Source organism: Cebus imitator, unplaced genomic scaffold, assembly GCF_001604975.1.
Source record: "Cebus imitator isolate Cc_AM_T3 unplaced genomic scaffold, Cebus_imitator-1.0 Scaffold289, whole genome shotgun sequence".
NCBI classification, from domain to species: Eukaryota; Metazoa; Chordata; class Mammalia; order Primates; family Cebidae; genus Cebus; species Cebus imitator.
In genome coordinates this window covers 679,041-701,086 of record NW_016107604.1, presented here as the reverse complement: position 1 = coordinate 701,086, position 22,046 = coordinate 679,041, and the positions used below count along the sequence as shown (strand labels likewise).

Here is a 22,046-nt window from a genome sequence, read left to right as displayed (position 1 = left end):
AAACTTTTATTACAAATTAAAAATGAAGTTCTTAAAAATCTCAACTTGACCAGATGTGAAACAATTTAAAAACCTTTAAAGGCGTATTGAGAAAAACCAGGCTTTTTTGAAAAACACGTTTGTTATTACCAAAAAGAGACATCTTTAGGTAAAAATAATAAAAACCCCATGCTGCATAGATAATGCAGATAGTTCTATTTATCTGGTCAATGGGCAAAAGCAAGCACTTAAAGTCTTCAGCTCCAATCTTTTGTTCATTTCTCATTGCTGGAATTTCTTATTTCTTCTTGTTGGATGAATAAACCGGATGATGGTAGAGATGGTAAGCCGGCATTTACTCAGCCCCGTCCTGCTCAGCCTCGGGAGCGGACGAATTCTCAGCTGGTGGATCGGCTGCTTTTGTCTCTTTGCCATCTTGTGGTTTAGGGTTTTCTGGGCGTCTACGTTGGTAATTGAAGTTGCGGCGGTACCGACGTTGAGGTGGCTGCTGACCTGGGGTCTCATCTCCTTGATTTTCTTTATCCTCTTCATTGCCGTCCTCTCTAGGCTGTCTTTGGCGAGGAGGGCCCCTGCGAAATCGTGGTCTATACCCCCCATACATATTCTGCCTCCCTGGTCTGCCTTGTTCTCCTGCACCCTGGTTGTCAGCACCCTCCATCACTTCTCCATGCACAGGAGGGTTGGAATATTGTGGTCGACGCCCATAGGGTCTCCGCATGTAGTAATTTGGGAACCTTCGCCTGTAGTAGGGCCGGCATTGTTGGGCATGGCCTTCGGGAGCACTCTCTGACCCCCTTGTTCTTTTCCCCACTCTCACTATTCTGGTAATTTTGCTGGTAATTGCCTGGAGGACCCCTACGATGTGGATAGCGTCTATAATGGTTACTGTCTGCTGCATATTTACTGCCTTGAACTGGAATGCCACCAGGACCTGTAACATTTGCTGCCTCCGCACCCTTTTCTCCTTCAGCATCAAACTCCACAGTCTCTCCATCTCCTACACTGTGAAGGTACTTCCTGGGGTTATTCTAGCTTTTCAGTCCTAAGTGTCTCCAAAGACCTAGCCTGCATCAATGTGATGCAAATTGGCAACAGGGCCACTACTTCATCATAAATGCAGGGTAACCTTCTACACTGAGGGGACATCACTCTGGTTCCATGGTATGTCCATGCTTTGGTTATTGCACTCCCAGGTACCGGTGGGGCAGGTCTGACAGCTGCTCAGTCAGCATGGTTCCTTAGTGCTAGGCTGGCGGCAACACTTCCTCAAAGCACATTCCAGCAGGTCCCCTTACCAGCGTGTCATGAGATAAGACTCTTCCATTGCTTGGTGGATAGCTCTGCTGGCTTGTTTGCAGGTGCTGGCCTCCCTTGCTGTTAAAGAAATTGCACAAGGAAGTCCTCACCATTTTAAAGAAACCTTCCTTTTTTTCCTCTCTCCTCCCTTCACGCTTGGCCCAGAGAGATGGGAGATAGGTCTGATGAATTTGTCACTGCTCCATGACACCGATTTAGGCTGTATATAGCTTTACATAGCTGGAGTGGAAGCAGGAGGTAGGATTTTCTCAGTTCAGGCCTGGAGGCTCAGGGACTCTTGGTTTGTCCCTCTCCTCTATCTAGGGACAGTCATTTAAATCTCAGCATGGACCTGCACAGAATGCTGTGAAAAACAAGCTGCTTTTGCCACTCCTTGGTTTAAGAGTCAAAGAGCTCAAGCGACACTCTTGAAAAGGATTCCCTGGTAAGATGCCCAGGGAATGTAGCATCTGGATGATTGCCACAGCTTGCAGGGTAATATAAAGCTGTGCTCTTGGGGTGTGTGCCTTGGGGCCCATGTGAAGGGCCTGGCTATCGGGGTCCTGGTGTTTCAAAAGCACTCAGGGTAGATAAACAGTAACTGTGTGATCTCCATTGTTGCATCAAGGAATTCATTTGAGAAAACTCAGCAGGAATAGAGTTGGCTGAGGATGGAATTTTTGAAAACCTTTTCTTGTTTTCACTTAACAAAGTCCCAGTTGCAGTAATAGTTTCTGTCATTTGCACTTGAACTTGGGAGGAGTAGAAGACACTTTGCTAACATTCCAAAAGCCTTAGACAGTGTTGGTGAGGGAGAGACGATGAGGGGCTATGTGGCGTTGATTTCTTGCAAAAATGAAATCATAAGAGAGACATATAGAAAGGGCGCTGTGAGAAGAACGCAGAGGAGATTCTACATAAGTCATTTCTGCAGCTGGTACAGCTCGGTGCAGAGGAAAGTCACTTCTCAGAAGGCCCTCACGCTATAGTTGGGGGTACAAGTTCTAGGGGAGAGAACCCGCAGCCTTCCCAAATGTCTTCTCCTCCTCTTCCTTTGGTTTTTAGGTATCTCTTTATCTCCAAGACTTTGTCTGGAAGATTGACAAATCATCAGAAAAGTTACAAAAGCAGTATAATAAACACTTAAATAGGCACCTTCAATGAGATTTACCAATTGTTAGTATTTTGTGACATTTGCTGAAAGTTAGTTGGAGATACTATATCACTTTTCCTGCAAATACTTCAGATGGTATTACCTAAGAACAAGGACGTTTTCCTACATACTCACTACCCAATTATTGGACTCAGGAAATTTAACATTAACACAATTCTGTTATATATAAATAGTTCATGCTATCGGTTGAATTGCATCTCCTATTCCCACCCAAAAGAAGGCATGTTGGAGTTCTAACCCACAGTACCTCAGAATGTGATCTTATTTGGAAACAGTATCACTGCAGATGGAATTAGTTAGGATGAGGTCATACTGGGCCCCTATTCCAATATGACGAGTTATAGAAGAAGACAGCCACATAAAGACAGAGACACACAGGGAAAATGCCATGGGATTAAGGAGGCAGAGACTGGAGTGATGTCGCTACAAGCCAAGGAATGTCAAGGTTTGCTGGCAAACCACCAGAGGCTAGGAAGAGGTAAGGAAGAATTCAAAGAAGAGAACATGGCCCTGTCAACATCGTGATTTTGGACCTCTTCCAACCAGAACTGGGAGACAATAAATTTTTGCCATTTTAAGTCACCCAGTTTGTAGTACAGTATTTTTTTTTAACAGTAGACCTGGGAAACTAATACAGTCCATGATTGCCATAGTTTGGATGTTTGTCCCTCCAAACCTCATAGTAAAATTTGATCACCAATATTGATGGTGGGGCCTAATGGGAAGTGTTTGAGTCATGGAGGTGGATCCCTCATGAACAGATTAATGCCCTTGGCTGGAAGGAGGAGAGTTCTCACTTTTATTAGTTCTAATGAGAGCTGGTTGTTAACAAGAGCCTGACATGTCCTCTTACTCTCTCTTGCTCCCTCCCTCCTTTTTAAAACTTTTAATTTCTAATTTTTGTGGGTACATAGTAGGTATATATATTTATGGGTTATATGAGATATTTTGATACAGGCATGCAAAGCATAATAATCAAATCAGGGTGAATAAGATATCCATCACCTTAAGGGTTTATCCTTTGTGTTTGAAACAATCCCATTACATACTTTCAGTTATATAAAAATGTGCAATTAAATTATGTTTGACTATAGTCACCCTGTTGTGTTAGCAGATACTAGATTTATTTATTTTTCTAACTATATTTTTGTGAGTATATATTAACTACCCCCATCCCTCCACTATCCCCCATGTACCCTTCTTAGCCTCTGATAGCCAGCCTTCTACTCTCTATCTCCATGAGTTCAATTGTTTTAATTTTTGGCTCCCACAAATTAGTGAGAAAATGCAATGATTGTCTTTCTGTGCCTGGCTCATTTCACTTAACATAATGAATTCCAGTCCCACCCATGTCGTTGTGAATGACAGGATCTCATTCTTTTTATGGCTGAATAATCCTACATTGTGTATATCTGCCACATTTTCACTATCCATTCATCTGTTGATGGGCATTAAGGTTGCTTCCCAATCTTTTATTTATTTATTTATTTTATTGCATTTTAGGTTTTGGAATACATATATGTGAAGGACATGCAAGATTGTTGCATAGGTACACACGTGGCAGTGTGATTTGCTGCCTTCCTCCCCATCACCCATATTTGGCATTTCTCCCCATGCTATCTCTCCCCAACTCCCCACCCCCCACTGTCCCTCCCCTATTTCCCCCCAACGGACCCAAGTGTGTAGTGCTCCCCTCCCTGTGTCCATGTGTTCTCATTGTTCAACACCCACCTATGAGTGAGAACATGCAGTGTTTAATCTTCTGCTCTTGTGTCAGTTTGCTGAGAATGATGGTTTCCAGCTTCATCCATGTCCCTACAAAGGACCCAAACTCATCATTTTTGATGGCTGCATAATATTCCATGGTGTATATGTGCCACATTTTCCCTGTTCAGTCTATCATCGATGGGCATTTGGGTTGGTTCCAGGTCTTTGCTATTGTAAACAGTGCTGCAATGAACATTCGTGTGCACATGTCCTTATAGTAGAACAATTTATAATCCTTTGGATATATACCCAGTAATGGGATTGCTGGGTCAAATGGAATTTCTATTTCTATTTCTAGGTCCTTGAGGAATCACCACACTGTCTTCCACAATGGTTGAACTAATTTACACTCCCACCAACAGTGTAAAAGTGTTCCTTTTTCTCCACATCCTCTCCAGCATCTGTTGTCTCCAGATTTTTTAATGATCGCCATTCTAACTGGCGTGAGATGGTATCTCAATGTAGTTTTGATTTGCATTTCTCTGATGACCAGTGATGATGAGCATTTTTTCATATGTTTGTTGGCCTCATGTATGTCTTCTTTTGTAAAGTATCTGTTCATATCCTTTGCCCACTTTTGAATGGGCTTGTTTGTTTTTTTCTTGTAATCTGTTTTAGTTCTTTGTAAATTCTGGATATCAGCCCTTTGTCAGATGGGTAAACTGCAAAAATTTTTTCCCATTCTGTTGGTTGCCAATTCACTCTAACGACTGTTTCTTTTGCTGTGCAAAAGCTGTGGTGTTTGATTAGGTCCCATTTGTCTATTTTGGCTTTTTTTTGCCAATGGTTTTGGTGTTTTGGTCATGAAGTCCTTGCCTACATCTATGTCCTGAATGGTTTTGCCTAGATTTTCTTCTAGGGCTTTTATGGTGTTAGGTCTTATGTTTAAGTCTTTAATCCATCTGGAGTTAATTTTAGTGTAAGGTGTCAGGAAGGGGTCCAGTCTCTGCTTTCTGCACATGGCTAGCCAGTTTTCCCAACACCATTTATTAAACAGGGAATCCTTTCCCCCCGAATCTTGACTATTGTGAATAGTGCAGCAATAAGCATGGGAATGCAGATATTTCTTCAACATACTGGTTCGCTTTCTTTTGGATATATACCTAGGAGTAGAATTACTGGATTATATGATAGTTCTATTTTTAGGTTTCTAAGGAACCTCCAAACTGTTCTCCATAGTGATTGTACTAATTTACATTCCCATGAACAGTATACAAAAGTTCCCTTTTCTCTACATCCTCACCATTTTTTCTTGCCTGTCTCTTGAATAAAAGCCATTTTAACTGGAGTGAGATGATATCTCATTGTAGTTTTAATTTGCATTTCTTTGATGATCAGTGATGTTGAGTGCCTTTTCATATGCCTGATTGCCATTTGTATGTCTTCTTTTGAGAAATTTCTATTCAAATCTTTGGCCCACATTTAAATTGGATTATTACTTTTTTTCCTTTAGAGTTGTTTGAACTCCATAAATATTCTGACTATCAATCCCTGTCAGATGGGTAGTTGGCAAATCTTTTCTACCATTCTGTGGGTTGTTCCTTCACTTTGTTGATTGTATCCTTTGCTGTGCAGAAGAAGGCTTTTAGCTTAATGTGATCCCAATTTGTCCATTTTTGCTTCGGTTGTCTGTGCCAGTGGGTTATTGCTCAACTTGTCTTTACCCAGTCCAATGGACTGGAGCATTTCCCCAATGTTTTCTTGTAGTAGTTTCATAGTTTGACCTCTTAGATTTAAGTCTTTAATCCATCTTGACTTGATTTTTGTATATGGTTAGAGACAGTAGTCTAGTTTCATTCATCTGCATAAGGATATCCAGTTTTTCCAGCACCATTTATTGAAGAGATTGTCTTTAGTTACTATAGCTCAGTAGTATAACTTGAAGTCAGGTAATATGATTCCTCCAGTATTTTTTTTGTGTGTGTGCTTAGGATAACTTTGACCATTTGGGGTCTTTTGTAGTTCTACATAAATTTTAGAATTTTTTTTTTCTGTTTGTGAAGAAGGTCATTGGTATTTTGATAGGAATTGCATTAAATCAAGATTCCTTTGGGTAGTACGGACATTCTAACAAGATTGATTCTTCCAATCCATGAGTATGGAATATCATTCCAGTTTTCTTGTATCCTCTTCAATTTCTTGCATCAATATTTTATACTTTTTAATGTAGGAATCTTTCACTTCTTCGATTAATTTAATTTCTAGGTATTTATGTTATTTGTAGTTATAGTAAAAAGGATCACTTTTTAAAATATCTTTTTCAAATTGTTTGCTGTTGGCATGTAAAAATGCTACTGATTTTTGTATGTTGATTTTGTATCCTGAAACTTTATTGAATTTGTTTATCATTTCTAATAGTTTTCTCATGGAGTCTAGGTTTTTCCAAATATAAGATCATATTTTCTACAAACAAGGATAATTTGACTTCCCCCTTTCCAATTTGAATCCTTTATTTCCTCCTCTTGTCAGATTGCTCTAGTTAGGACTCCCAGTACTATATTGTACAACAATGGTGAAAGTGGACATCCTTGTCATGTTCCCAATCTTAGAGGAAAGGCTTTCAGTTTTTCCCCATTCAGTATGATAACAGCTTTTGGTCTTTCATATATAGCTCGTATTTTGTTGAGATATGTTCCTTCTATATCCAGTTTTTTTGAGGGTTTTTATCATGAAAGGATGTTGAACTTTATCAAATGTTTTTCAGCATAAATTGAAATTGTTTTTGATTGGAAGGATCATATGGTTTTTGTCTTTCATTCTGTTGATATATTACCTTGATTGATTTGTATATGTTGAACCATCCTTGCATTCCTGAGATAAATCACACTCAGTCATGATGAATGACCTCTTTATTGTGTTAATTCAGCTTGCTAGTATTTGCTGAGAATTTTTACATCAATATTCATCAATAATATTGGCCTGTAGTTTTATTTTTTTAATGCATCATTGTCTGTTTTAGGTATCATGGTAACACTGCCCATAGAATGAGTTTGAAAGTATTCCCTTCTCTTCTATTTTTTGGAATAGTTTGAGCAGAATTGTTATTAGTTCTTTAAACATGTTCAGTGAAGTCATCAGGCCCTAGACTTTTCTTTGCTGGAAGCCTTTTGATTATGGCTTTTCATTATGGTCTAGTCAGGTTTTGGATTTCCTCATGGTTCAATCATGGTAGGTTGTATGTGTCTAGGAATTTTTCCATTTCCTCTAGATTTTCCAGTTTATTGGCATATAGTTGTTCATAGTAGCCACTAACACTCCTTTGAATTTCTTCAGTATCAGTTGTAATGTCTCCTTTTTCTTCTCTGATTTTATTTACTTGAATCTTCTTGTTTTTTTCTTAGTCTGATAAAGGTTTGTGAATTTTGTTTAATTTTTCAAAAAAAATCTTTCTGTTTCATTGATTTTTTTACATTGTTTTCTTTATTTCAATTTTATTTATTTCTGCTCTGATCTTTATTATTTATTTTCTTCTATTAATATTGGGTTTGGTTTACTATTGCTTTTCTGGATCATTAAGATGCATTGTTAGGTTGTTTATTTGATGTCTTTCTTCTTTTTTGATGGAGGCACTTATAGCAATAGGCTTCCTTGTTAGTATTACTTTTGCTTATGTCCCGTGAATTTTGGTATGTTGTGTTTCCATTACAAATTCCTTCAAGAAATTTTTCAGTTTTCTTAATTTCTTCATTGACCCACTGGTCATTCAGGAGCATATTGTTTAATTTCCAATTGTTTGTATAATTTGCAAAATTCCTCATTACTGATTTCTAGTTTTATTCCATTGTGGTCAGAAAAGATGCTTGACATTATTTCAATTTTTTGAATGTCTTAAGACTTGTATTATGAGCTAACATATGGTGTATCCTTTAGAATGAGGAAAAGAATATGTATTTTGCAGCTGTTGATGAAGTGTTCTGTAACCATGTATTAGATTCATTTGGCCTATAATGCACATTATATCTAATATTTATTAGTTGATTTTCTCTTTGGAAGATCTGTCCAATTCTAAAAGTGGGGTGTTGAGGTCTCTAGCTGTTATAATATTGGTGTTTATCTGTCTCTTTACTCTAATGATATGTAATTTATATACCTGGGTGTTCCAGGTCTGGATGCATATATATTTACAATTGTTATATCTGCTTGCTGAATTGACCTCTTTATCATCATATGGTGACCTTCTTTGCCTCTTCTTATAGTTTTTGTCTTGAAATCTATTTTGTCTGATGTAAGTATAGGTACTCATGGTCTGTTTTGATTTTTATTGGCATGAAATATCTTTTTCCATCTCTTTATTTTCAGTCTATGTGTGTCTTTATAAGTGATTCTTTTAGGCAACAGATCATTAGATACTTTTTTTTTCATCCATTCACCCATGGTATGTCTTTTGATTGGTGAATTTAGTCCATTTACATTCAATGTTATAATTGATAAGTAAGGACTTATTCCTGCAATTTTGTTACTTGTTTTGTGATCTTTCTCTTCTTCTTTTGTTTCTTCCTGCTTTCCCTTTAGTGAAGGTGATTTTCTCTGGTGATTGATTTAATTTCTTGCTTTTTAGTTTTTGTGTGCCTGCTGTATAGTTTTTGGTTTAACATGAGGCTTGGAAATACTATTTTATAATCCATTATTTTAACAGGTTAACACTGTCTCCATAAACAAACAAATGAGCAAGGAAAAAGAAAGCTAATAAAAACTCTACACCTTAGCTTTGTCTCCCTGATTTTTTTTAACTTTTTGTTGATTCTATTTATATCTTATTGTACTGTTTGTGTCTTGAAGAGTTGTTATAGTCATTATGTTTGATTGGGTCATCATTTAGACTTTCTACTTAAGTATAGTTTACACACCACAGTTACAGTATTATAATATTCTATGTTTTTCTATGCACTTATAATTACCAGTGAGCTTTGTACCTTCAGATAATTTCTTATCGCTCATTAGCATTCTTATCTGTCTGACTAAAGTACATTTATGACCTCATTTATTGAGATCATGTTTTCCTGGATGGTCTTGATATTTGTAGATGTTTATCTGTGTCTTGGCATTGAAGAGTTAGGTATTTATTGTGGTCTTTGCCATCTGGGCTTCTTTGTCCCCATTATTCCTGGGAAGGCTTTCTAGATATTCTAAAGAATTTCAGTGTTGTGATCTAAGCCTTACCTGCTTTAGGGGGCACCCCAAGTCCAATAACGCTGTGGTTCTTGCAGACTTGTAGAGGTACTGCATTGATAGTCTTGAAAATATTTCAAAACTATTCTCTGAATTACCAGGCAGAGACTCTTGTTCTCTTCCTTTACTTTCTCCCAAACAAATGGATTATGTTTCTCTGTTCTGAGCCACTGGGATCTGGGATGGAGTGACACAAGCAAACTTGTGGCTGCCATCACTGGTACTGTGCTAGGTCAGACCTGATGCCAGCATGGCACTGGGTCTTGCCCATGGCCCACTGTAACCACTCCCTGGCTACCGCCTATGTTTGCTCAAGGTTTTGGGGCTCTACAATCAGCAGCCAGCAAAGCCAGCCAGGCCTATGTTCTTCCTTCCAGGGAAGTACGTTCCCTCAGATCCTGGATGGGTCCAGAGGTGCCATCTGGTAGCCAGGGACTAGAGTCAAAAATCTAAGAAGTCTATCTGGTGTTCTATTGTACGGCAGCTGAGCTGACACTCAAACCACAAGATTCAGTCTTTCTCACTGTTCCTTCCCATTTCCAAAGGCAGAGGAGCTCCACCCATCAGCCAGTGCCACCACAGCCCTGTGGAGAGTACTGCCAGACTATCGTTAATGTTATCTTACGGCTCAAGGGCTCTTCAGTCAGTTCATGATGAATGATGCCTGGCCTGGGAATCACCCTTCAGTACATTGGGCTCCCCTCAGGCCCAGGTCAAGTTCAGAAATGCCATCCAAGAGCCAAGTCCTAGAATCGTAGACCCCAAGTACCTGCTTGATGCTCTACCCACTGTGGCTGAGTTGGTACTTAAGGTATAAGACAATGTTCCCTTTACCTTTCCCTCCTCTTTTCTCAAGCAGAAGCAGTCTTGCCCCATAGCCACCAAAACTGGGAATATGCTGAGTTTCACCTGAAGCCAGCAAGTCTCAGAGTGTCACCCAAGGCCCACGCTGTACTACCTGGGTATCGCTGCTGGTTATTCAGTGCCTGAGGGCTCTTCAGTTAGCAGGTGATGAATTCTTCAAGACTGAGTCCTTCCCTTCAAGTCAGTGGGTTCGCTTCAGGCAAAGGGTGTGTCTAGATGTGTCATCTGGGATCTAGGGCCTAGAAAGGGTGACTTATGAATCTCATCGGTGCCCTATCCTACTGTGGCTGAACTGATATTCAAGGTGCAAGACAAAGGCCTCCCAACTCTTCTCTCTCCTTTCCTCACACAGAAGAAAGGGGTCTCTTTTGAAGCCACAAGCTCTGAAACCTGAGGTTAGGGGAGGAGTAAGGCCAGCACTCCTTTAGCTGCCCCAATTTGTGACTTAGTAAGTCACATGCCTTCTCAGTTCACTGGCTCTGGGCCCAGTTCAGTCATAGGACTCATCTAATATTTGCATTCCTTGTGGCCTAGACAGCTTTTCAACTTTAGGTCCCCAGAGCACTTTAGCCCATGGCAGCAAGACCTGTAGAACCTCAAATTCTTATAGCTGGTATCAGTGATTTTCCTCTGGCTAGGACTGGTTTAAGTGCTCTCTCCATGGACAGGTGTCAGCTGAGTTTGTGCTGGTTTTGCTTTCTGCTATAACAGAACATCACTGAGTTCATTGCCATACAATTGCTGCACTCCCCCTCTCCCCAGCACATGGAATCACTCTCTTCTCCATGCCACCACTGCTCAGGGATGGGGAAGGGGTGTTGTTGGTGATTCCAGATTGTTTTTCTTATCTCTTCAGTGCCTCTTACAGTGCTATGAAGCTAAATCAAGGAACTATGAGTGCTCTCCTGATTTTTCATTCTTATGAAGGTGCTTTTTTTTCATGCACATAGTTGTTAAATTGATGTCCTTGCAGGGGTATAATTGGTGAAGCCTTCGACTCCATCATCTTGCTCTGTCTCTTGCTTCCTTTCTTGGCATGTGATTTTGGCACACACTGGATTCCCTTCAACTTCCTCCAATTGTGGAAGCAGTATGAGACCCTCACCAGATGCAGATGCTCCATCTCGAGCTTTCCAGCTATCCAGAGTTATAAATCAAATAAATCTTTTTTCCTTATAAATTACCCAGCCTTAGGTATTCCTTTATAGCAACACGAAATGTACTAACACAATGTTCGAATTTCTATTTTAGATAACATTTATTTAATATTTGCATAGCTATTTTTTACATGGAGGGTCCAATTAAGAAAATCACATTGCTTATAGTTGTCATCTCTCTTTATCTTCCTTTAATATAGAAGAATTCCTCCCCAATATTAATTTTTTTAAATATTACAGAACAGTTGTCTTATAGAATGTCCTACAGTCTAGATTTGTATAATTGTTTCTACTTAATTTGATTTAGATAAAATATTTTGTACAAAATTTTCACATTTATGACATCAGTGCTTCTTTCACTTGGGAAGCAATTTATGTCAGTTTTCCCCCTCATGGGTAGGGCCAAATTTGATCACTGGATAAGGTGGCACTTTCTGGATCTTTCCATTATAACAGTTCCTCTTTCACTTTGTAATAAATAAGTGTTCCTTGAGTTGATACTTTGAGTTTATATGTCTTTTCTTAAAGCCTGTCTCAGCCTTAAAGTACACGTCAGGAAACACTGAATATCCTTCTCTCCACAGTTTCCCAAATCTTGATTACTAAGATTCTCTGCTTTGCTTTTATATCATGCTTCCACATTTAACACTAAAACAGAGGTCCTTACCTCAGAGAACTGAAGTATGGTTTATACTTCAGAAAAAGAATATGGATATATGGAATACACAAAATGAGAGAGGACAAGAAGAAGACTGTGAAAATACTTGAAATACAAGAGAAAGGGTAGGTGGCAAATACATCCATAAATGAAGCTTTCTCTCATGGAGGAAAAAACAACCTGCAGACATAGGTATCACCATGCTTCTAGGTCATAACCCTCAAAATTACTTTCCTTGGCCAAGAGGGTAGAGCACAGCTCCTATACACTTTGGAAGTAAACAGAAGTGGTCTGAAGCCTGCCATCTTTTCTAGTACTGGTGGCAGATCCAAGATCATCCTCTCTGAGCCCCAATGACTTCTATAAAATTGAAACAATAATACTTTGTCTCATATTTGTAAAGTCTACAAATACAGAGTGTGTGCATGTAACCTTCCTGGCATTCAAGAGGCTCTCAGTAAGTATTTGCTACATTCCCAGTCCCTTAACCCATAAGCCTTACCAAAATAAGAAGTATGCAGTTTTCTCAATGGGCAACTGAAGGAAGCAAAAACCTAACTTCAACAGATTTGAATTAAATATTTGAATTTTCCCTTTGAGTTCTTAGAAACTTTCCAAATTGTATTTCACAATTTTTTTCATTTTTATAACTTCTAGTACCCTGCATGTGATTTGGTTTTACGTGACACAACATTACCTTTTATGGTTGTTATGTATAATTGTTGTTGTATTTTTTATGTTTTTGTTGTATGTAAGGATATGAGTTATAATTGCTACAAGCAAATGTGAGTGGCAGTTTAGTGTAGGGATTAAGAGAGACCGCATAGGGTTCTTCATCCTTCACTTACTAGCAAGACCCTGAGCAAGTCACAGATCTTTCTAAACATGTTTTCTCATTTGTTAAGTAGGAATAAGAATCATAGCTACTCATCAATTTGTTGTGAAATGTTAATTATAAGCAAAAAACACTTAGTAGACTACTTATAGTAAGCTTTTAATAAATGTTGGCTGTTGTTATTTCTGTGGTTGGAATTTCTGTTCTGTGTTCGTTTTCTGTTTAAGCAAACTAAAGTCTATCTGTTTGATGGAGGCAAAATTAAGGGCATGTCAGAGTTATGGGGACTCCTATTCAACAGAGCAGTAAAAGGTTTCTTGAATCTAAAGGGATCATCTTTTCAGGTCTTGGGCTGTGTGGGGATATTTGAATCTTTAGGCTGTGTACAATTATATCACCTTCACAGAGGGAAAGCTTAAGTTAGAGCAGTTTTGGTGACTTTCCTTTCCATATGGAGTCTTACATATTCGCCCTTGTGTATGAGTCCCAGATCATCCTGCCAGCTGAGCACCCACATCACAGAGTTGAATGGATGCAGAGCTGAGCTGCAGTTTGAATCCCAAAAGCGGCAGTCAGCACCTCTTGCGTGAAACCAAAAGCTGGAGCCTCATTTCCTGAAATAGATTGGTATTCTAGCTTTTTAATCTGCCAATCATAACACACAATTTGCAGCTAAAAATTTAAAACTAAAGTGTGCCTATGCATAAACAAGCTAAACAATCATCCTTCAAAATATGAAGGGTAGTTATTTGTGGGTGGAGGGACTACGAGTGATGTTTTGTGTTATTGGTTTTTTTTTTTTGCACATCTGAGTTTTCTGATTTCTTAAAAAATAAATATGTTGCAAAGGACATTTTTAAGACTTTGTAATGGATTCAATATGGGAGATGTGAGACTTCCAAGAGAGAGTTTGAACAGTCGAGCTGCTCTGAAAGATGGGACAATTCCTGGGTCAAAAGGTGAACCCTCCAGGTGTGGCATCACCTGGAAAAAAAGCCAGCTCCAGCAGGAACTCTCACCAAAAGATAAGGGATGGGAGTAGACTTTTCTTGATATTTTAAAAAGTCTTTTTAAACAGAGTCACTCTAAAAAGAATTTTCAGGTGCTCAACAGGACTGAGAATAGGCTTAGGCAAGCAAGATGTCTGGAGTGAAAAATTTATGGAGGTGTCATTCTCAGACACTGCCCCCATGAAGAAGTTCAGACATCTTTTCTAGCACATGCCTGAGGGTGAGTGCTGCCTTGCACTTTGCATCCTGGGGATCTCACTTGCCTCACTCTAGTCTGTCCTGGTGCCAAGAAGAAACCCCTAACTGATTGCCCTCACAGAAATGAGCCAAGTTGGGTCACCACACTCAACAGTTGTATGGGACTGGGGGAGGTGGAGCCTTCTCTCTACTCTTTGTGAATCTAGATTTTATTACTAATAGTATGCAATTATTTTTCATTTGTTTTTACTTAATAGTTGGTGATATGATTTGGCTCTGTGTCCCTATCCAAATCTCATCTCTTGAATTGTAATCACCATATGTCAGGGGAGGAGCCTGGTGGGAGGTGATTGAATCATGGGGGTGGGCTTTCCCCATGCTATTCTCATGATAGTGAGTGAATTCTCATGAGATCTAATTGTTTGGAAGTGTGTGGCACTTCCCCTTTTTTTTTTCTCTCTCTCTGCTGCTGCCACGTAAGATGTGCTTTGCTTTCCCTTCACCTTCCGCCATAGTACGTTTCCTGAGGGCTCCCCAACCATGCAGAACTGTGAGTCAATTAAAACTTTTTTTCTTTATAAATTACCCAGTTTCAGGTAGTTCTTTAATGCAGTGTGAAAACAGACTAATACAGTTGGCATCATTAAGTGTTTGTTGGAACTTTGTGGGGTTGGTCAAGGAATGATACAATAAAATACAGTTATACAGCTTGGCTTTTTGTTATAGGCTTATTAAGTTACCTCTATAGTGACTCATATATCTTACAGGGCCAGGAAATAGATACCAGACATTAGGATAAAGACAGCTTAAAAAATTCAGAATCTAATCAAAACCGAGGAAGTTAGCTTGAGCATCAGTAAGGATTACAGATTACTGCAAGCAGATGAAAGAAATAAAAAATGGTACCCCTTCGACTCAGAAAAGATCAACCTGTATGAAGAGCTTGTACATGGGATTCTATAATAGTAACTGTGAAAAGCACTCAACTTTAAGCTCTCATAAACTTGAAGATACTAGAATGATTTCAACATAGTGAACCTGCCTGAACTCATTGCGCAATTATAATTTTAGATGCTGTCATAAGGCTGACTTCTCAGTTTAATTAGACAAATGTTCTAAAACATTAAAAATATATAAATACCAAATATGCAAAGATTCCTTAATGTAAAAATATAAAAACACAAAATGTATTCTTTTATAGATTTATGATTTTAATTCTAAATCTACTTGGGTTTATAATAAATATATCCCCTGTGGTAGGCAAAATTCTAAGATGACCCACAGTGACCCACACTCTTATATAATCACTTCCTCTCCAGTGTGGTTAGAACCTGGGATTATGATGAGCTATTACTCCTGTGATTATATTACTCATCAGTTGACTTTGAGCTAATCAAAACAGAGATTGTCCTGGGTGGGCCTGACTTAATCAGGTGAGCCTTTAAACGAAGGCATAGCATCAGAGAGATGTGCTCCTGCTGACTTTAAAGATGCAGTTTACCCTTGATAAACAAACAGCAAAAACCAGGGACCTCAGTTCTGTAACTTTGATGAATTAAATTATGTGAGCTTAGAAGAGGGGCTTGAAGTTCACATGAGAACCATAGCCCTGGCAGATACCTTCATTTCAGCCTGGAAGAGCCTGAACAGAGGACTAGTTAACTTGTGCCTGCACTCCTGATCCACAGGTACTATGTAATAGGAAACCAATATTCTCCCTATAGTGAGTTGAATTGTGTCTCCCCAAAAGATATGCTGAAGTTCTAATCCCTTGTACCTGTGAATGTGACATTATTTGGAAGTGGAGACTTTACAGAAGTGATTATGTTAACATGACATTATACTGGATTAGAATGGACCCTAAATCCAATTACTGGTGCCTTTATAAGGTGAGGAAGATTTGAAGGCACAAAATACACATAGAAGGAAGATGGCCATGTGAAAATGAAAACTGAAATGGGAGTGATGTAGCTAGAAGTCAAAAAATGATTTAAGACTTTTTCCCTCCAAAACTTTAAGAATTAATTCCTGCTGTAAACCAACTGTATTAGCTCATTCTTATACTGCTATAAAGAAATACCTGAAACTGGGTAATTTATAACAAAAAGAGGTTTTAAATTCCTGTACAGACTGTACAGGAAGCATAGAGGTATCTTCTTCTTCTCCCCTCCCTGACGGGAGGCCTCAGGGAACTTACAATCATGGTGGAAGGCAAAGGGAAATCCAGCACTTTACATGGCCAGAGTAGGAGAGAGAGACAGGGGGAGACATGGGGCATGTGCCACACACTTTTTAGCAATCAGATCTCACAAGAACTCACTATGATAACAGCAACATCAAGGGGGGATGCTGTTAAACCATGAAAAACTGTCCCCATGATCCAATAACTTCACACCAGTGTCTCCTACTTCCAGCAAGGTGGATTACATTTCAACATAAAATTTGGGTGGGACAGAAATCCAAACCATATCACCAACCAGTTACAGATACAGAAGCTTTAGGAAACTAATACACCCCCTGAAGAGATGCTATGGCACTTCTGACAGACTGGTTAGATGCTCACCAAACCCATATTCTCTTTCCAGGCACATAGTTAGACTACATTTCCCAGCCACCTTTTACCTGGCAGGACCATGTGACTAGTTCCTGCTGATGGATTGTGAACAGAGGGGCTGTGACACTTCAATGGCTGAATTAAAAGAAATCTACAGATTCAGAGCAATCCCTATCAAAATTACAATGTAATTTTTCATGGAAATAGACAAAAATAATCATTAAATTCCAATTTAACCACAAAACACCCCAAATAGCCAAAATAATCTTGAGGTAAAAGAAAAAACTGGAGATACCACCCTACCCAACTCCAAGATATAAGATTGTAATAAAAACAACATGATACTGGCAGAAAAAGAGACTCATCAACCAATGAAATAGGATAGAAAGCCTGGAAGTAAACCCATGTGATTTAATTTGACTCTGTATCCCCAGCCAAATCTCATGTTGAATTGTAATTTCCAATTTTGGGGGAGATACCTGGTGGGAGGTCATTGGATCATGGGGACGGATTTCCTCCATGCTGTTCTCATGATAGTGAGTGAGTTCTCACAAGATCTGATGGTTTAAAAGTGTTACAGAAGCTTTAGGAATGGAATGGCTTCAACATTCACTCTCTCTCTCTGCTGCTCTGCCATTGTAAGATGTACCTGCTTCCCCTTCACCTTCCACTATGATTGTAAGTTTCCTGAGGCCTCCTAGTCATGCTTCCTGTTAAGCCTGTGGAACTGTGAGTTATTAAACTTCTTTTCTTCATATATTAATCAGTTTCAGGTAGTTCTTTATAGCAGTATGAGAATAGACTGATAGAGAAAATTGTTACTGGGAGTGGACATTGCTATAAAGATACCTGAAAATGTGGAAGTGACTTTGAAACTGGGTAACAGGCAGAGGTTAAAACAGTTTAGAGGGCTCAGAAGAAAAAGGAAGATATGGGAAAGTTTGGAAGTTTCTAGAGATTTATTGAATGGTTTTCACCAAAATGCTGACAGTGATATGGACAATGAAGTCTAGGCTGAGGTGGCCTCAGAAGGAGATGAGGAAATTATTGGGAACTGGGGTAAAGGTCACTCTTGCTATACTTTAGCAAAGAGACTGGCAGCATTTTGCCCCTGCCCTAGAGATCTGTGGAAATTTAAATTTGAGAGAGATAATTTAGGGTATCTGGCAGAAGAAATTTCTAAGCAGCAAAGCATTCAAGATGTGAACTGTTTCTAAAAACATATGATCATATGCATTCACAAAAGGATGGTCTGAAATTGGAACTGATATTTAAAAGGAGAGCAGAGCATTAAAGTTTGGAAAATATGTAGCCTGACCATGACCATGTAATAGAAAAGAAAGCCCATTTTCAGGGAGAAATTCAAGACTGCTGCAAAAATTTGCATAAGTAAAAAGGAGCCAAATGTTAACAGCCAAGACAATTGGGGAAAATGTTCCCAGGGCATTTCAGAAATCTTCACATCAGCCCCTGCCATCACAGGCCCAGAGACCTAGGAAGAAAAAGTGGTTTCATGGGCCACACCCATAGCCCAGCTACTTGGTGCAGCCTCAGGAGATAGTTCCCTGGATCCCAGCTACTACAGCTCCAGCTATGACCAAAAGGGGCCCAGGTACAGCTTGGGCTTTGGCTTTAGAGGGTGCAAGCCCCAAACCTTGGTGGCTTACATGTGGTTTTGGGCCTGTGGGTGCACAGAAGACAAGACTTGAAGTTTGGGAACTTCTGCCTAGATTTCAGAGGATGTATGGAAATGCCTGGATGTCCAGGCAGAAGTTTGCTGCAAGGGCAGAACCCTCATGGAGAACTCCTACTAGAGCCGTATGGAGGGGAAATATGGGGTTGGAGCCCCCACCACAAAGTCTCCACTGGAGCACTGCCTAGTGGAGCTGTGAGAAGAGGACCAATGTCCTCCAGACCCCAGAATGGTAGATTCTTGCAAACAGCTTACACAGTGCACCCGGAAAAGCTGCAGGCACTAAATGTCTGCCCATGAAAGCAGCTGTTGGGGCTGTACCCTGCAGATCCACAGAGGCAGAGCTTCCGAAAGCCTTGGGAGCCCACCCATTGCATCAGTGTGGCCTAGATGTGAGAGATGGAGTTAAAAAATATTTTGGAGCTTTAAGATTTAATGACTGCCCTGCTGGGTTTCAGACTTGCATGGGACCCATAGCCCCTTTGTTTTGGCTGATTTCTCCCATTTGGAATGGGAGCATTCACCCAATATCTGTGCCCCGACTGTATCTCGGAAGTAACTACTTGTTTTTTATTTTGCAGGCTCATAGGTGAAAGGGACTTGCCTAGTCTCAGATGAGACTTTAGACTTGGATTATGGGTTAATGCTGGAATGAGTTAAGACTTTGGGGGACTGTTGGGAAGGCATAATTGTGTTTTGAATGTGAGAAGGACATGAGATTGGGAGGGACCAGGGCATAATTATATGGTTTGGCTCTGTGTCCCCACCCAAATCTCATGTTAAATTGTAATTCCCAATGTTGGGGGAGGTGCCTGGTGGGAGGTCACTGCATTATGGGGGCAGATTTTCTCTGTGTTCTTACGCCCCTCTCGTGATAGTGAGTGAATTCTCCGAGACCTGATTCTTTAAAAGTGTGTGGCACTTCCCTACTTTCTCTCTCCTGCTCTGCCATGCTAATATGTGCCTGCTTCCCCTTCACCTTCTGCCATGATTGTAAGTTTTCTGAGCCCTCCCAGTCATGCTTCCTATTAAGCCTGTAGAACTGTGAGTAAATTAAGCTTCTTTTCTTTATAAATTACCCATTCTCATGGCATTGTTTATAGGAGTGTGAGAACAAAATAATATACCATGCATTTATGATAAATTGATTTTTTTTTGTTTTTCCTGCCTCAGTTTTATTTGTACAAATAGCACAGGAGGGCCCCAGCCCCATGCAGACAGCAGCCAGGGTGGTGGGGGTGGGCTTGGTCAGTCACACCAGTCCTTCTATCCTCACTTTGGTAGACAGAGATCTCTATTCTGAAGCCTTTGTAGGAGGCCTGGGCAGGCACCTTTGGGAGCCTGAGCTGAAAATGAAGCTGGAGCTGCAGCCTGGGCCTTGGTTTGATCCTTGGCCTTGGCATTTGGCCAGCACGGCCTGAGCCCCTTGGCAATGCAGGGACGAGCACGCTTCCCAAGCTTGGAGTGGGCAATGTAGGCAAGTTGATCAAGCTTGCAGCTGACACCCTTTGGGATCTCGGGCTTAACCTCCTTGGGCTTTACGAGGGCCCTGATGGCCTCAGCACGTGCACTCATGGCCTTGGAATTGTTGGCCTGCATCTTCTTTAGGCCTTTCTTGGTGAAACACAACTCTTAGGAACTTGAGGTCCAACCCCCTAAGAGATTCGTATCTTTGTGATTGGGGTTTCTTGATACTATTTCTGTGCTATTTTCGGGACTGGTTGTGTGTGGTGTGGTTCTTGGACTTGGCCATGTCGGCACCTTAAGCCACAGCTCCCTGATAAATTGATTTTTTGACAAAGGTGCCAAAGGCATACAATGTGGGGAGGGCAGTCTAATTAACAAATGGTGTGGGGAAAACTGGTTATCCACATAAAGAAGAATGAAATTGGACCCTAACCTTATATCATAGACCAAAATCAATTCAAAAAAGATGAAAGACTTAAACATAAGACCTAAACTGGAGATGAACTAGAAGAAAACAGAGAGGGAGAGCTTCGTGACATAGGTCAGAGCAAGGACTTTTTGGATATGACCCCAAAAGCTCAGGCAACAAAAGCCAAAATAGACAAATGGGGATAGCATCAAACTAAAAAGTGTTTGCACAGAAAAAAGAAGAACAACAACAAAAATTCCAGTTAATAAAGTAAAGAGAAAACCCACAGAGTGGTGAAAGTTATTTGCAAACCCTACACCTGATAAGTGGTTAATATCCAAAATATATAAGGGGAGCAAGATGTCTGAATAGAAGGCTCCACCAATTCTCCCCCTAAGACAGACACCAATTTAACAGCTATCTACACAAAAAAAGCACCTTCATAAGAACCAAAAATTAGGTGAGCACTCACAGTACCTGGCTTTAACTTCATATCACTGAAAGAGGCACTGAAGAGGATAGAAAAGAGTCTTGAATTGCAGACACTGCCCATCCTCCATCCCCTGGCAGTAGCTGTGTGTCACAGAGAGAGAATCTGTGAAGATGGGAGAGGGAGGGAGAGTGCAGCAATTGTGAGACCTTGCATTGAACTCAGTACTGCCCTGTGATAGCAGAAAGCAAAACTGGGCTTAACTTATCTAACACCTGCCCATAGAGGGAGCATTTAGACCAGCCCTAGCCAGAGGGAAGTCACCCAACTCAGCAGTTGGAACTTGAGTTCTGGCAAGCCTTGCCACACTAGGCTAAAGTTCTCCAGGGCCCTAAATAAACTTGAACAATCTAGGCCACAACGACTGAAACTTGTAGGCAAGTCCTTTTGCTGAACTCAACTCAGTGCCAGTGGACTGGTGGGGAACAAGACCTACTGAGACACCAGGTCGGGCAACTAAGGGAGTGCTTGTGACACCCTTTCCCCAACCACAAGCTGCACAGCTTATGGATTCAAAAGGAACCCCTTCTTTCTGTTTGACAGGAGGAGAGGGAAGAGTAAAGAAGATTTTGTCTTGCATCTTGGATACCAACTCAGCCACAGTAGGATAGGGAGACAGTCAAAGATGTAAGACCTCCTTTCCAGGACCTAAATTCCAGACAACGTTTGTAGACACACTGAGCCAAAAGGGAATCCATTACCTTGAAGGGAGAGACCCAGTCCTGGCTGCTGACTAAAGAGCCCTTGGATCCTGAATAACGAGGAGTAATACCCAGATAGTATGTCATGGGCCGTGGGTGAGAATCAGACTTCCTGAATTAAGCTGAAACTTAGCATATTCCCAGCTGTGGTGTCTATGGGGCAAGACTCCTTCTGCTTGAGAAAACAAGAGGAAAATGTAAAGGAGACTTTGTCTTGCACTTCACATGCCAGTGCAACCTCAGGAGTTTAAAGCACAAAGTAGGGTCTTGGGAACACCAATTCCAGGACTTGGCTCTTGGACAGCATTTCTGGACCTGCCCTGGGCCAGAGGGGAGCCCACTGTCATGAAGGGTGAGTTCAAGGCCAGGCAACATTTACCACAAGCTGACTGAAGAGACTTTGGCTCTTAAGGGAACATTGGCAGTAGCCTGACAGTACTCTCTGTGGGCCTGTGGTGGTACTAGCCATGGGATGAGGCTCCTTTGCGTATGGAAAGGGGAGAAAAGATTAAGAAGAACTGCATCACATGATATGAGTGCTAGCTTAGCTGTAGTACAATAGAACACCAGGTAGACTTCTAAAGTATTGATTCCAGTTCCTGGC

General features: G+C 40.4%; 1 pseudogene across 1 annotated transcript; it reads right to left on the bottom strand.

The window, feature by feature from the left end:
- Positions 1–109: 109 nt before the first annotated feature.
- Positions 110–19,974, bottom strand: LOC108285057 (annotated as a pseudogene). The gene is made up of 3 exons (XR_001817434.2): positions 19,790–19,974; positions 1,296–1,374; positions 110–1,028 (listed from the first exon to the last, which is right to left on the bottom strand). The product of XR_001817434.2 is annotated as a Y-box-binding protein 1-like (transcript).
- Between the last annotated feature and the right edge of the window lie 2,072 nt (positions 19,975–22,046).